A 14047-nucleotide genomic window follows, 5' to 3' on the forward strand; every position below is an offset into this window, starting at 1 on the left:
TTAACACAATTCATTATGAATACAGACAAAATTTTCAGCTCTTGTGAAACTGGGCTGTAGATGTGGACAAGACTTATATTTCGTGAAGATCATATTTTGGAAGCTTAACTCAATGGGTTGGCACAAACATTTCAATATTTGTTCAAAAAAAGGGAAAACATAGCTATGGTAATTGTGACAATGGCAAAAAGATCGTATAGCAACTATGTTGAAATGTTAAAAAATTTTTCCAGTGGAGGGGCAAGTTGTTTGTATCACATACTGCTTTTGCTTCTGATCAAAAAGTAATATGTTATATCAATATAACATACTCAGCAAATTAATTATTATAATACTTGTACAGAACTTTTGCTCATTTTTTCCAACAACCCACTTGGGAAATAAGCAGAAAAACCCTCTATTTTAATAAATCGGTTATTCCAAAGGATGATCTGACAAATATTTAAGACGTCTTTGTCAACTTTCATAGGAACTACCCGCTCTTTGACATTTTAAATCAGTTACATTCCATTAAAAAAGTACTTCCTCAGCCTGCTTTAAAAAAAGCTAGGTAGACTGTGAGAACTTTCGCAGCAATCATTGAGACTTCCAATTCACCTGGCCCTTCTAAGAATGGAAATAAACCTCTTCATTGGGCTTGTGATAACTTCAGTTGTAATATTTAATATTTATAGTTAATAAATCATAATTTTGCTATATAAGGTCATTAGCCTTTCATGAACACAGTACTTCACACCTATATATAAAAAAGTTTAAAAATCGACAGATGTACACATTCGTATATAATAATTTTTGAGGATTTCCGGCTGCCAGTATTCTTTTAATTAAATCAGAAAGGAAGATTCCCTTGTCTTTTTAAATGGCATATTGGTTGTCAGTAGTCAATAGCTAAAAATCCATTTTGCAAGCATTGAAAACTTCAATTTGATGCTGCCTTTTCTTATCAGTCCCATATAGTTAATAGAGGAAAATGGTTAAGAACCCTTAAAAAGGGTCTTGTCTATGTTTTCACTTGATTTTTTGACTCTAACTGTACACATGACCAAGAGAAAATTTCCCCTCATTTTCTCTGTCAGTTTTATACAGTCAAGTAGGTTATTCATTATAGTTATAGCAAACTACAACATAACAAAATCAGAACCGATTCATGCAGTATTCTTAATAAGGTAATACAAAAGCCTCTGGTATCTACAGACAAATATCACGGCTAATCTTGCCTGTGATAGATTTTTGTTTTCTTGTTTATACATGTATTTGAACACCTTTTGTTAGACCCTTCGATTTCGTCCGAGCCTCATCCAAATACTAACAGTTGTTTAAACTTCAATTTGGCATACACTTCTCTTCAGTAGACAATTTCCTATTGGTGTCTGCTTATGGCAAGTTAATGCTGTCAAGAACATTCTTCATGTAAAGCTACAAAAGGCTCTTGTGATTACAAATTCAATGCTTTGTTACTGAAAAGAGTGCTTTCCTAACTTAACGAGTACATAAGAAAGGCCAAACCTGTGGTGACATGGTTATTTTATCCAGTAATGCTGTATGTCTCTAAGGGACTCTGGGATTAACCGGTGGGCATTCTTGCCTTGAAATGTGATGTGATCACAGATGCCAAAGGAGAGGCATCAACAAAACATCAACTATTGATAAAACAAAACATAACCGAACTTGGACATAGCTGGTACATTATTTTTTAAGAGTTCTCTATCTAAAAGCAGGACAAATCGTACAATGCAGGTTAGAATCTTGCGACAATCACCCCCACTTGTTCAAAGATTACCTCAGCTGATCAGTTCCTGATTAAAAGCCCCTGTAAATTTCATTAGCATTTTACTCAACTGGACGTGGTCGATTAACAGGTTTTCACATTGCTTAAAGAAAATAACATTGAGCTAAAATGTTCTATTCCATATGATTATCATAGTGTTCCAAAAGTTGGGCTTGACTACATAATTCCTCTTGACAAATCCAACATTCCACATGACATAGCTCAGGTTCTTGAAAGTTGGATGTTTGGCAAAAAATCTTCAGAAACTGTTTGCATTCACAAGGCTTCTCACTTGAGTGCACTTTTACATGGTTCCTTAAACTTCCAGCTTGCTTGAAACACTTCCCACATTGTTTACAATCATAAGGCTTTTCACCTGTGTGGACTCTTACATGATCCTTCAACTGTACTGCTTGTTTAAAACCTTTTCCACGCTGTTTGCATTCATAAGGTTTTTCACTAGTGTGAACTCTCCCATGATTATTCAAATGTGCTGCTTGTCTAAAACACTTTCCACATTGTTTGCATTCATAAGGCTTCTCACCAGTGTGGACTCTTAAATGATTCTTCAAACTTCTTACTTGGTTGAAACACTTTCCACACTGTTTGCATTCACAAGGCTTTTCACCTGTGTGAACTAATTGATGTCTCTGCAGATTTCCAGCGCGGTTAAAGGACTTGCCACACTGTTTGCATTCATAAGGCTTCTCACCTGTGTGAACCAATTGATGTCTCCGCAAAGTTCCAGCATGGTTAAAGGACTTGCCACACTGTTTGCATTCATGAGGCTTTTCGCCAGTATGAATTCCTAAATGTTCCTTCAAACTTCCTACTCGGTTGAGGCACTTTCCACACTGTTTGCATTCATAAGGTTTCTCACCTGTGTGAACTAATTGATGTCTCTGCAAATTTCCTCCTTGACTGAAACACTTTCCACACTGTTTGCATTCATAGAGCTTCTCACCAGTGTGGACCCTTAAATGATTCTTCAGACTTCCTATTTGGTGGAAAGCTTTTCCACACTGTTTGCATTCATAAGGCTTTTCACCAGTTTAGACTCTTAAATGACTTTTCAAATGTCCTACTTGGTTGACACACTTTCCATGCTGTTTGCAGCCATACAGCTTCTCCCTTGGGAGTACTGGTTCATGTTTCTTTACTTTTGACATCATACCAGTTCATTCCATCATTGCATCATTTCTGTACATCTAATGGAAAGTGAGAAAAGGTTGCAACATTACGTATCTTGAGCTTTTAAGTCACTTACATCTACATGTACTTCTAATCCAAATTCAAGATTTGAAAAAACATTTAAAAATAAAAATTACAGTCAAGAGACTTACAGCAGTTATCAATTACATGCGACCTTCAGTGCAAAAGGGTCTAGACAAAACCTAAGTTTTGGTGATCAGGGCACCAATCATCTCTGTTTAGTGTCTGTTCGCGTGATGTCATAAAAGTGTTCGAAAACAAGGTGCCGCCATCTTGGAGGAGTGCTTTTTCAATATGGCGGCCAGTGAGGCGGAAAAATATGCGTCTTCGGACAAAGTGATCACAGATTCCAAAATTATATTTGTCCACATATCATGCCGATTCACTGGAAAGTAGTATTAAGAAGCGGTATATAGAGAAGATCACAGTGATCGGCATCGATCCTTTACTTTTTCTGCTGCAGAAATATACTTCAGTATGCCTTCCTCCTGTGGAAGCGTGTGATCTTTTGTCGTACCTCGTGCTCGAGACCACCTTCTACACTAAGGATCATGGATGGTTAGACGGAGCAATAATACATCAAGCACAGCTTTGTTTAAAAAAAAATTAATCCCAACATTGAGGGATTTTAAAGGCCAACCCTTGGTCTTTGCAGAAATTTTGATGTTGTTGGTGGAGAGTTTGTTCAGTTATTACACACTGGAGGCAATCATTGGGTTTGGCTGAGCTCAATAGGATGTACTAAGGGCCATGTTAACTTATATGATAGCCTTTTCCATGATGCTATTTGCAATGACATTGAAGAGCAACCACGAGACCTTCTTGGTAATGAGTTTAGGAAACTTTCAGTTGTCTCTGTTCAGAAACAACTGAATGGATCTGACTGTGGTGTGTTTTCAATAACTTATGCTACAGACCTTGTGTTCATGGATGACCCCAAAATGATTCAGTATGACATTCCAAAAATGCGTGGGCACCTGATAAAATGTTTAAAGTCTGGTCAAATGGAGCAATTTCCTGCCATTCCCCTTCCTTAGAGACTAAGCTTAGGATTGCTTAAGTAATACCAATTACAGTCAATCCCTCAGCCTCAGTGTCATAGTAATTTTAAATTACCAAAAAAGAAACAAAATAGGAATTTGTCGCAAAAATATGTCTTAAATGGATTTTCACTTGCATGTGTTATTCTATACTTGATCACTAGGCATTATTATCGTTAATTAAAACCAGACTGCAAATACTTTCTTTTCGCTTAAATAAGTTGGCAAATTTATTTTCTCTTTGGATTGAAGCTGATTCCTTATGAGGATTGTTGAATACCACTGACCATCATCACTAACCATCAGCTTATGAGAGACCATCAGCTTATGAGTTGATTACATGTAACTGAAAGCATGATGCAAGTGTCTGCTTAAAAGGTGTGCACACACAGGAGTCAATTGTTCACTCGAGAAACTGAAGGAACACTGGATGTAAGCAGTATAGTCATGCATGCCTTACATAAGTTAACTTTCACCAAATACAGTGTGATGGAGTTTACCTTGAAAACAAAGAAACATTATTTCAATTACTCATACAAAGTCAGAAATTCAAACATAGAAACTAGAGGTCAGTTTCATAATAGTGTGTGTAAATAATGTCATCATTTGTTTTCTTGAAGAGCCAATGTCATCTAGAATGCACCCGGTGCTTGTGTTACAATAAACCCAGTGGCATGCAAAGCCTCATGGGTAAGACTGGCTCTTTAAGTATTGATACTGCAAGATTTGACCCTTTAGAACCCATAATGCACATACAAGTTCTCCCAACTAATCTTCATCCAAGCAGTTTTGCTATGTGATCATTTTCTTAACTCTCATAACCTTTTCTCTTGTTTTAGTAATTGCATTGCAAGGAGAAATTTGACTTTGATCACAAAGGGGACTTGAATAGCTTGGATTAAAACATCTTGTGTTTCAGCCTGCTTTAAGACTAATTAGAATGCTTTTCACTGAACTTTGTGATAAATTTATTAAAAAATAAAAGCAATAGATAAACCTTTTATTAAAAAAATATGTATGTGGGTAGCTCAAATCTATTACATGTGGATTTCCTGCACTGTGATTTTACTATCGAGAAATCACATGTCAGAGAGCACCATCTTAACCACCTGAAGTCATGGTTTTATGTCCCAACATTGTTAGCCAACAGTCCATAAACTTGCTAGATGGCAAGTGAACAATTCAACATCAAATTGTTGGTAGACAAATGTTTTACCAAAACCCTGTCTGTCCCGATGACAGTTGCTTAATGCTTTAAATTTTCATGAAAATGAATGTTGGCAAACAATGATGAAAAAAATATAAAATATTACCTTGAATCTATTGCAAGGGGTGCTCTCCCAATTTTCAGTGTTATGCCTGCAGTGAGGGAAGGGTACGGCCATATGAAATAGACTGAGACTGAGGCACTGGAAATTCTGAATCAAACCCCTGAAGGAGATGAATTTGGGTTGCTCAAGCTTTTTTGACCCCCTAAATAGCAAGACCAAGCATTTAAAATGTGCAATCCTAGGTGTGATAACCCTGTCTGTTTCATATGGGGGTTCCCCACCCAATGCAATTGTGCAAAACAGTATAACAGCATTTGAATCAACTTAAGTCTACAAATCACAGTCCAGTACAATGGTATTGTTGAAATTACCATTTTTAGCAACTACAAAGAAACTATATTAATATCTGTGACTATTCTCTCTCTGTGAAAAATTGTTTTAACTTTAAAAATGTTAAATATCTGAAACAAGGTACCAGTACAATGTATCTCTATATGTGTGGTTCCACAAAAATATCCACACCCACCCAAACAATGGTCATTAAAAATTCAGAGGGCAGAGGGGGGTCTCAAAAGCCAAAATTCTTAGGGAAAGTATGAAGCATAACTGAAAATTCCAGAGTGGGTGGGAGGGTTTAAACCAAAAAGACATCCTTGGGGAGGTATGGAAATTTTCAGGAATCACACATTAAAAATTACAAAATTAATGCCAATGGGAAGAAAACCTCCACAAGAGTACTGTACTCTTTGATCAAAAGGTATGATAGGTGGGCAAAGGTTAACCAGGGCAGAGCACACCCTCAAGATCCTATCAATCAAAGGAATTTGTCTCTCCTGATTGCATGTGAGAAAGTATGTAGGTAGTGTGCTTTGAAGAATTGTATACTTCTGTCTGAGGATGCCAATGACACATTCCATGTGAAGGCGGACTTTGGCAATTTTACGAGTTTTCTCAACATCTAGAGGATCCAGCTGATTTTTACCTTTTGTGAATGCAGGGTTGTTGAGTTCAACTTGGCGAAACCATACTTCTTCATGGACAGTAAATCCTCGGTCTGCAAGGACAAGATCCCCAGGGGTTAAGTTGCTCAAAAATCCACAGTTCTCTGTCAAAAATTTGTCAGATGTACGGCCAACCCAAGCCTCACTCACAAATGAAATGGTGCCACTCCTCTGTCTGAGTGCTGCACGATCAACTGTAATCCTCTGGATTGGTCTATGTCTGGGTTGAATCGATCCCATAAGTATGCTGCTTCTCCTTAATTAATGAATGTGAATACTGCAAACACAGCCGTTCTCTGGAATTGTCTCCATCAAGTCAGCTTGACTAAATGGCAGGTAACCACCGAGTGAGGTCGACTTTCGGTGGACAAGATCTCAGCTTCTTCTCCTTGACTTGTGACAATTTTTGGCACCCGACAGAAGCAAAGGTCTAGATTCTTCTTTTTGTTGTTGGAACAGCCAACAATGAGGCAAAACGAAGGCATTACTCATGAATTTATGCTTTCCGAATACAACAGCCCACCAAATGTGTTGTATTTTCACTCCTCCAACATGGCGGCCACAAAATTTCTCTGACGTCATAGTTGTGTGACTGCACACACACTATACAAAGTACTACAAAAAAAAAACCCTTGCAGCATGCAGTCCATTAGTAAAAGTTATCATTTTACTTCCAGTATGCACAGCTAGCTCACTAAATACATTGGCATTTAATATTCCTTGAAATTTATAACAGAAGACGGGCAGCTCGGGTTTTTCAACCGCCATTCACATGCATGAATGACCCCGAGAGCAAGCAAATCTACACATAAACAAATTATTTCTGCGCGTATTTGTCTTGGGGTTATGGACTGAACAAGACTTAAACATCTTATAAACCTCATAATTTTGTAAGGTAATAAGTTACAAGTTTTATAGGATTAAGCATTGCTCAGTCTGTAGCCCCAAGAAAAATACATGCAGAAATAATTTGTCTGTGTGTAGATTTGCTTGCTCTCGGGGTCATTCATGCGTGCGAATGGCTGTTAAAAAACCCAACAAACATCTTCATTATTTTATAGATTTCAAGGAATATTTACTGCCAATGTCTTTAGTGAGCTAGCTGCAAGGGTTCACTTTTTCAGGTAAATTTTGCATACAGTCGGCAAGGAGGTGGAGATGATTGACGACCACCAAAACTTACGTTTTTTCAAGACATTTTTGTGCTGAAGGTCGCATGTGCTCGGTAACCGCTGTGAGAAAGTAAGGTGCGTGAAGCTAAAATGCCTTAGAAATGCCTATCACAAAACTACTTTAAGAGTTGTCATCACTTTTAGCTAGTATTAGGGGTGTTTTCAACAGGTCTTACTGTTGCCATGGTAACATGTAATATAAAGAATGCAGGACTAGAAAAAATGACTCTTGCTTGCTGGTCAAGATGACCAGCCATATAAATTATAGCTTGATGATAACTTGTTTCTGCCCGGTCAAATATAATCTGATTTCTATTATTGAAAATTAAGTAAATAAGGAAAATAGCAGCTGCACTGTAGTCTTCTCTATTTTGCAGTTTGATAGCCGTGGCAAGCAATTTGGTTCCAATGTTTTAACAAGGATTCAGCTGTCTGTCAAAATCAAACTTAAAAAGTTAATTTGTGTCTGACACAAGTATTGACAGTAGTTTGAGGCGTGTTTTCACGAGTCTGGGCTCACAAAGAGTTTACAATAACTTGGAATGCGTTCCTGTAATAAGCATTAAATAACGCTAAAATGGGACATTTTCAATGCCTTGCTGCTCCTTAACGAGCACGGGCACCCCCCTTTTTTGTTTTGTAATTAAAGTTCTCATATGATAAATATTCAGTGGACAAAGTTTGAGCAAAAGTCTATGCGCAGTTTTATTTCAGGGGAATTACCTTAATAGGGTGCAATTCCTGTATTTAGCTGCAGGTAGGAGATACCAGGTTATCAAAGCAAATCGCATGTTCCAACCGCTCACAAAAGATGTTGACTTAAAACCCAAGGACCATTAAAGAGACCCATATTTTGGAACATGAACAGCCAAGATTCCCTTTATGGAAAGAGAATATGATATTCTCTTGTTAACCGGCTCAGAGGACAATAATTAAGCCTCCTTCGATTCCCGTCAAAGATGTAGTGGATATGCCGACCGTAACCGATCAAGGAAAACACATTTCACTTTCAAACAATGTAAATACGGTTAAATTCAAGCTTAAATGTGTACAGATATAAGCTTAATCACCGAAACAACTCGAAGGCAAAACGACCGGTTACCGCTTATCTTCGAAATTCGCTTACTCGAACTGAAAGCGCGCAACGATATCGGATGAAATTGTTGAATTACCACAGCTTTTTAAAACCAGTTCACCTCTTACTTCGTTAGAATCAAAATAAAATCTACTTGAAAGGTACTCTAAACATCTTCTTACCTTCTGAAGGAAAATCGTCTCATTGTATACTCGATCAAACTCATGGCGCGCAATCCTTCAGTAGCTCCCAGTCTTTTCGCAGAGAAACACTCGGATTGGATTCAAGAACGACTGGACGAGACTGGACAAAACTTGACTTACGACAACAAGGTTTTTTTTTTTTTTTTACAATAACCGTCTAATTTCTTGCGCGCTGATTGGCTCATTTTTATCAACAATAAGAGTACAGATGGATAAAGTTTTAATTTATGCAAGCTTTCAAGTTCAACTTTCAGCTGCCAAAACTGTCGTCTTTTTTACCAATGAGATTTTATGGACCTTTAGCCAATCAAAAAGCGAGAAAAGGTATTGGCAATGTTCACATCATTTTGAAAAGAATTCACTCATCTTTGTTTACCGCAAGTTTACGGCGTCTTTTGCCCTCATTTATTCCCAGCTTTTGAACATTTTGGGGTTGTTATTGTAAAAAACAAATTGACGTCAGTTTATTATGCGTCTGTCCCCTTATTGATGATAAATTTCGTCATAACATTGTCAAAGTTTACTGCAGAACCACTAGCCTGTGGCACAGTCACGGTATTTTGAGTTATTTTGGCCACATACGGAATTACCATTAAATGGTAGAAAACCTGAAAATGACAGTTTAATAAGATAGAAAAACACTAAAGAGATGATAATAAACCATAAAGGAACTAGGATGGCTAAGGATGGAGAAGATTAACACAAATTGCAAACGACGAATTTGAAAAATTGAGGCTAAACTTTTCAATATGCGCAAACCGTGACTGAGCTCCTTTAATACTGTCAAGAAATACGATTTATGTTAATCAATTAGATTGTGAGCTTGAGATTTCTATTACACAATAGCTGACCAGGGTGCAGCCCAAGTCAACTATCACGGATAGAAATCGAGAGTGAATAATCTGATTGCTTTAGTGTAAATCTACTAGTTGTTTAAAACTATAAATCCTCCTCAGAGACAATTCAAAAACGCAAAGAAGAAGCCACCAGTTTCCTAACAAGCGCTCACCGTACGCTACTCACTATTTAACACAGAATAGATAGTGAGTGGCATAGCCGGCAATCAGAGAACAGCATTCATGATAGAACGCTACTACATTTCTCCTTCCATGCAATGCAATGTTACTAAAAAAGGGTGTTTTTGTGACTCAACGATTACATATAACGAAGGCAAGATTTCTGGTGATGTGGTTTTTCCTTAAATTCAAATCTAAGAGCTGTATGGTTCCCAAGGACCCAGGGATATCTGTGGGCAGTTTTGCTCTAAACTGTAATTACACATCAAATGAGAGGCATCAACAAAATATCCTCTATTGATGAGACAAAACATCAGAAAACTTGACCACAACTGGTTCCTATTATTTTTAAGAGTTCTCTATTTTAAATGCATGAAAAATTGAACAATGCAGGTTGGAATCTTACAACAATCACTTCCACTTGGTCAAAAAATTAGCTCAGCTAGTCATTTCCTAATTAAAAGGCTCTTTAATTTTTATTACCGTAATCAGATTTTAGTGAACTGTGGTTGATTTACAGGGTTTCACAGTGATTACAGAAAATAACATTGAGCTAAAATGTTCTATTTCATATGATTGTCATAGTGTTTCAAAAGTTGAGCTTGACTACATAATTCCTCTTGACAAATCCAACATTCCACATGACATACTTCAGGTTCTTGAAAGTTGGATGTTGCTGTAGATGTAGTACTCTTAATATCACAGTTAGAACCCTTCACAACTGGTTGAATGCTGAAGTTTTCAGTTTTGGTTATATCGAGGCTACAATTCTTCTCACTTTGTGTGCAACTGAAAGGTATCTCATATGTGCAGGTTTTTTCAAGTGTCATTAAACATCCCTCTTGGCAAAAACACGTCAGAAACTGTTTGCATTCACAAAGCTTCTCACTTGAGTGCACTTTTACATGATTTCTTAAACTTTCAGCTTGCTTGAAACATTTCCCACATTGTTTGCAATCATAAGGCTTCTCTCTAGTGTGAACTATTAAATGAGTCTTCAAATGTCCTGCTTGCTTGAAACACTTTCCACACTGTTTGCAGTCATAAGGTCTTTCACCAGTATGGACTATTAAATGATTCTTCAAATTGTCTGCTCGTTTCAACCACTTTCCACACTGTTTGCATTCATAAGACTTCTCACCTGTGTGAACTAATTGATGTCTCCGCAGATTTCCAGCTCGGTTAAAGGACTTGCCACACTGTTTACATTCATAAGGCTTCTCATCTGTGTGAACTAATTTATGTGCCTGCAAACTTCTTACATCCTTGAAACACTTTCCACACTGTTTGCATTCATAAGGCTTCTCACCTGTGTGAACTAATTGATGTCTCCGCAAAGATCCAGCTTGGTTAAAGGACTTGCCACACTGTTTGCATTCATAAGGCTTTTCACCAGTGTGAACTAATTTATGTTTCTGCAAATTTCCTACACCCTTGAAACACTTTCCACACTGTTTGCATTCATAACGCTTCTCGCCTGTGTGAACTAATTGATGTCTCCGCAAAGTTGCAGCATGGTTAAAGGACTTGCCACACTGTTTGCATTCATGAGGCTTTTCGCCAGTATGAATTCTTAAATGTTCCTTCAAACTCCCTACTCGGTTGAGGCACTTTCCACACTGTTTGCATTCATAAGGTTTCTCACCTGTGTGAACTAATTGATGTCTCTGCAAATTTCCTCCTTGGCTGAAACACTTTCCACACTGTTTGCATTCATAGGGCTTCTCACCAGTGTGGACTCTTAAATGATTCTTCAGACTTCCTATTTGGTGGAAAGCTTTTCCACACTGTTTGCATTCATAACGCTTTTCATGAGTTTGGACTCTTAAATGACTTTTCAAATGTCCTACTTGGTTGAAACACTTTCCATGTTGTTTGCAGCCACAAGGCTTTTCCCTTGGATGTACTGGTTCATGTTTCTTTACTTTTGACATCATACCAGTTAATTCCATCATTTCTTTACATCTAATGGAAAGTGACTGAGGAAAGGTTGCAGCATTAGATATCTTGAGCTTTTAAGTCACTTACATCTACATGTAGTTCCAATCCAAATTCAAGATTTGAAAAAAAAAATTGAAAATAAAAATTACAGTCAAGAGACTTAAGTAAGTAATTGTTAATGTTAAGGTGTGTCAAAAAGCTAAAATGCCCTAGAAATGCCTATCACAAAACTAGTTTAAAAGTTGTCAGCACTTTTAGCTAGAATTAGGGGTGTTTTCAACAGGTCTTACTGTTGCCGTGGTAACATGTAATATAAAGAAAGCAGGACTGGAATAAATGACTCTTGCTTGCTGGTCAAGATGACCGGCCAAATAAATTTTAGCTTGGTGATAACTCGTTTTAGACCGGTCAAATATAACATGCAATTTTCCCCTGGTACGTAATATTACGCCCCTCTTCCTCCCAGCTTAAAACTCCATGAAAGTAGATGTGCTGTGAACATGGTGCCCACCTGGAGATACCATGTTATCAAAGCAAATCGCATGTTCCAACCGCTCACAGTAGATATTGACTTAAAACCCAAAGACCATTAAAGAGACCCATGAAATATATTTTGGAACATAAACAGTCAAGATTCCCTTAAAGGAAAGTGACAATACAATGAGAAGAAGCTCATTACGATATTCTCTTGTTAATCGGTTCAGAGGACAATAAGCCTTCGATTCCCTTCGAAGATGCAGTGGATATGCTGACCGTAACCGATCAAGGAAACAACACATTTCACTTTCAAACAATGTAAATAGAGTTAAATTCAAGCATAAATGTGTACAGCTACAATCAGCGAAACAACTCGAAGGCAAAACGACCGGTTAGGTGCTTATCCGGGCCGCTTATCTAAGTTCGCTTACTTGAACCAGAAGCATAGGTGATATGCTTCTGCTTGAACTGAAAGCGCGTTACGATATCGGATCAGATTGTTGAATTATCACAGTTTTTTAAAATCAGTTCACCTGCTACTTGGTTAGAATTCTTAGCATCAAAATAAAATCTACCTGAAAGATATTCTAAACATCTCCTTACCTTATGAAGGAAAATCGTTTCTGATTTTATACTCGATCGTTTTATACTCGATCAAACTCATGGCGCGCAGCATGCTGGCGCGCAATCCTTCAGTAGCTCCCAGTCTTTTCGCAGAGGAAAGTTTTGATTGGATGTTGTATTGGAAGTTGGATTGGATTCAAGGACGACTGGACAAAACTTGATTTACGACACAAATGGGTTATATATGTGTTTGTGAATGTCAGGTGCTAATTTTTTTTGTAACAAAAACTTACTGTAACAGTTCACAGTTCTGCAAAATCGTGGTTTTCATTAAAGCTAGACTCATTTTTAGACCTTCTGTGTAATTTAACCTAGGGTCACACTTTTAGGGCAGATAAAGAGAAGAAGAAACAGAAATAAAAACACAACCACTGTTTAACATAATACATCATGAATACAGAGAAAATTTTCAGCTGTTGTGAAACTGGGCTGTAGATGTGTACAAGACTTTATATTTCGTGGAGATCATATTTTGGAAGTTTAACTGTTTAACTTGGGTCCCCCTTGTTTTTGGAAAAATTCTGTGAAAAAAAAGTGTATGATAGACTTGTTCATCATGATTAAATAAAATAGGCGGAAATGCTAGCCAAGCCCATAAGATGTATATGTACCGTGACGACCGCAAGCAACCGGCATATTGCGATAGCTATTGAGCGAGTGACAGGAAAGCGTATTCAGCAAATGTAATTTTTTTTTAACAAATGCGGTATTGACAGCACTAAGTTCTCTGGACACTCCTTTCGTAGAGGAGGAGCAACTTTTGCCCAAAGTTGCGGTGTTCCTGGACATAACATTGAACTCCAAGGCGATTGGTGCTCTAACGCGTATGATCGCTATTTGGACTGTTCTCTTCAATATAAATGAGTTCCTGTGAGCATGATAAGCAAGGCTATCCCTCACTCATAACTTCAGCAACTTCTTGGGGGTCTTTGGGGAATTCGCACGTAGGTCGTTGCAATTAAGACCCGGAAATCCCCAACAAGTTGTTGTGTATTTAGTGTATGATAGACTTGTTTATCATGATTAAATACAATAGGCGGAAATGCTAGCCATGACCATAAGATGTATATGTACCGCCACAGCTGCAAGTAATTGGCATATTGCGATAGCTATTGAGCGAGTAACAGCAAAGCGTATTCCGCGACTGTAATTTTTTTTTTCAGGAATTCGCGCATAGGTCATTTCAATAAAGACCTGGAAACCCCCAAACAAGTTGTTGTGTATTTATGAACTATTGAACAATTGTG

At 37.6% G+C, this 14047-nt stretch overlaps 1 pseudogene; it reads right to left on the bottom strand.

Moving 5' to 3' along the window:
- Nucleotides 1–637: 637 nt before the first annotated feature.
- On the bottom strand, nt 638–11939 carry LOC110065403 (uncharacterized; annotated as a pseudogene).
- Nucleotides 11940–14047: the final 2108 nt, after the last annotated feature.

Source organism: Orbicella faveolata, unplaced genomic scaffold (genome assembly GCF_042242905.1).
Source record: "Orbicella faveolata isolate gen_17 unplaced genomic scaffold, um_ofav_v1 contig_1, whole genome shotgun sequence".
Lineage (NCBI taxonomy): Eukaryota > Metazoa > Cnidaria > Anthozoa > Scleractinia > Merulinidae > Orbicella > Orbicella faveolata.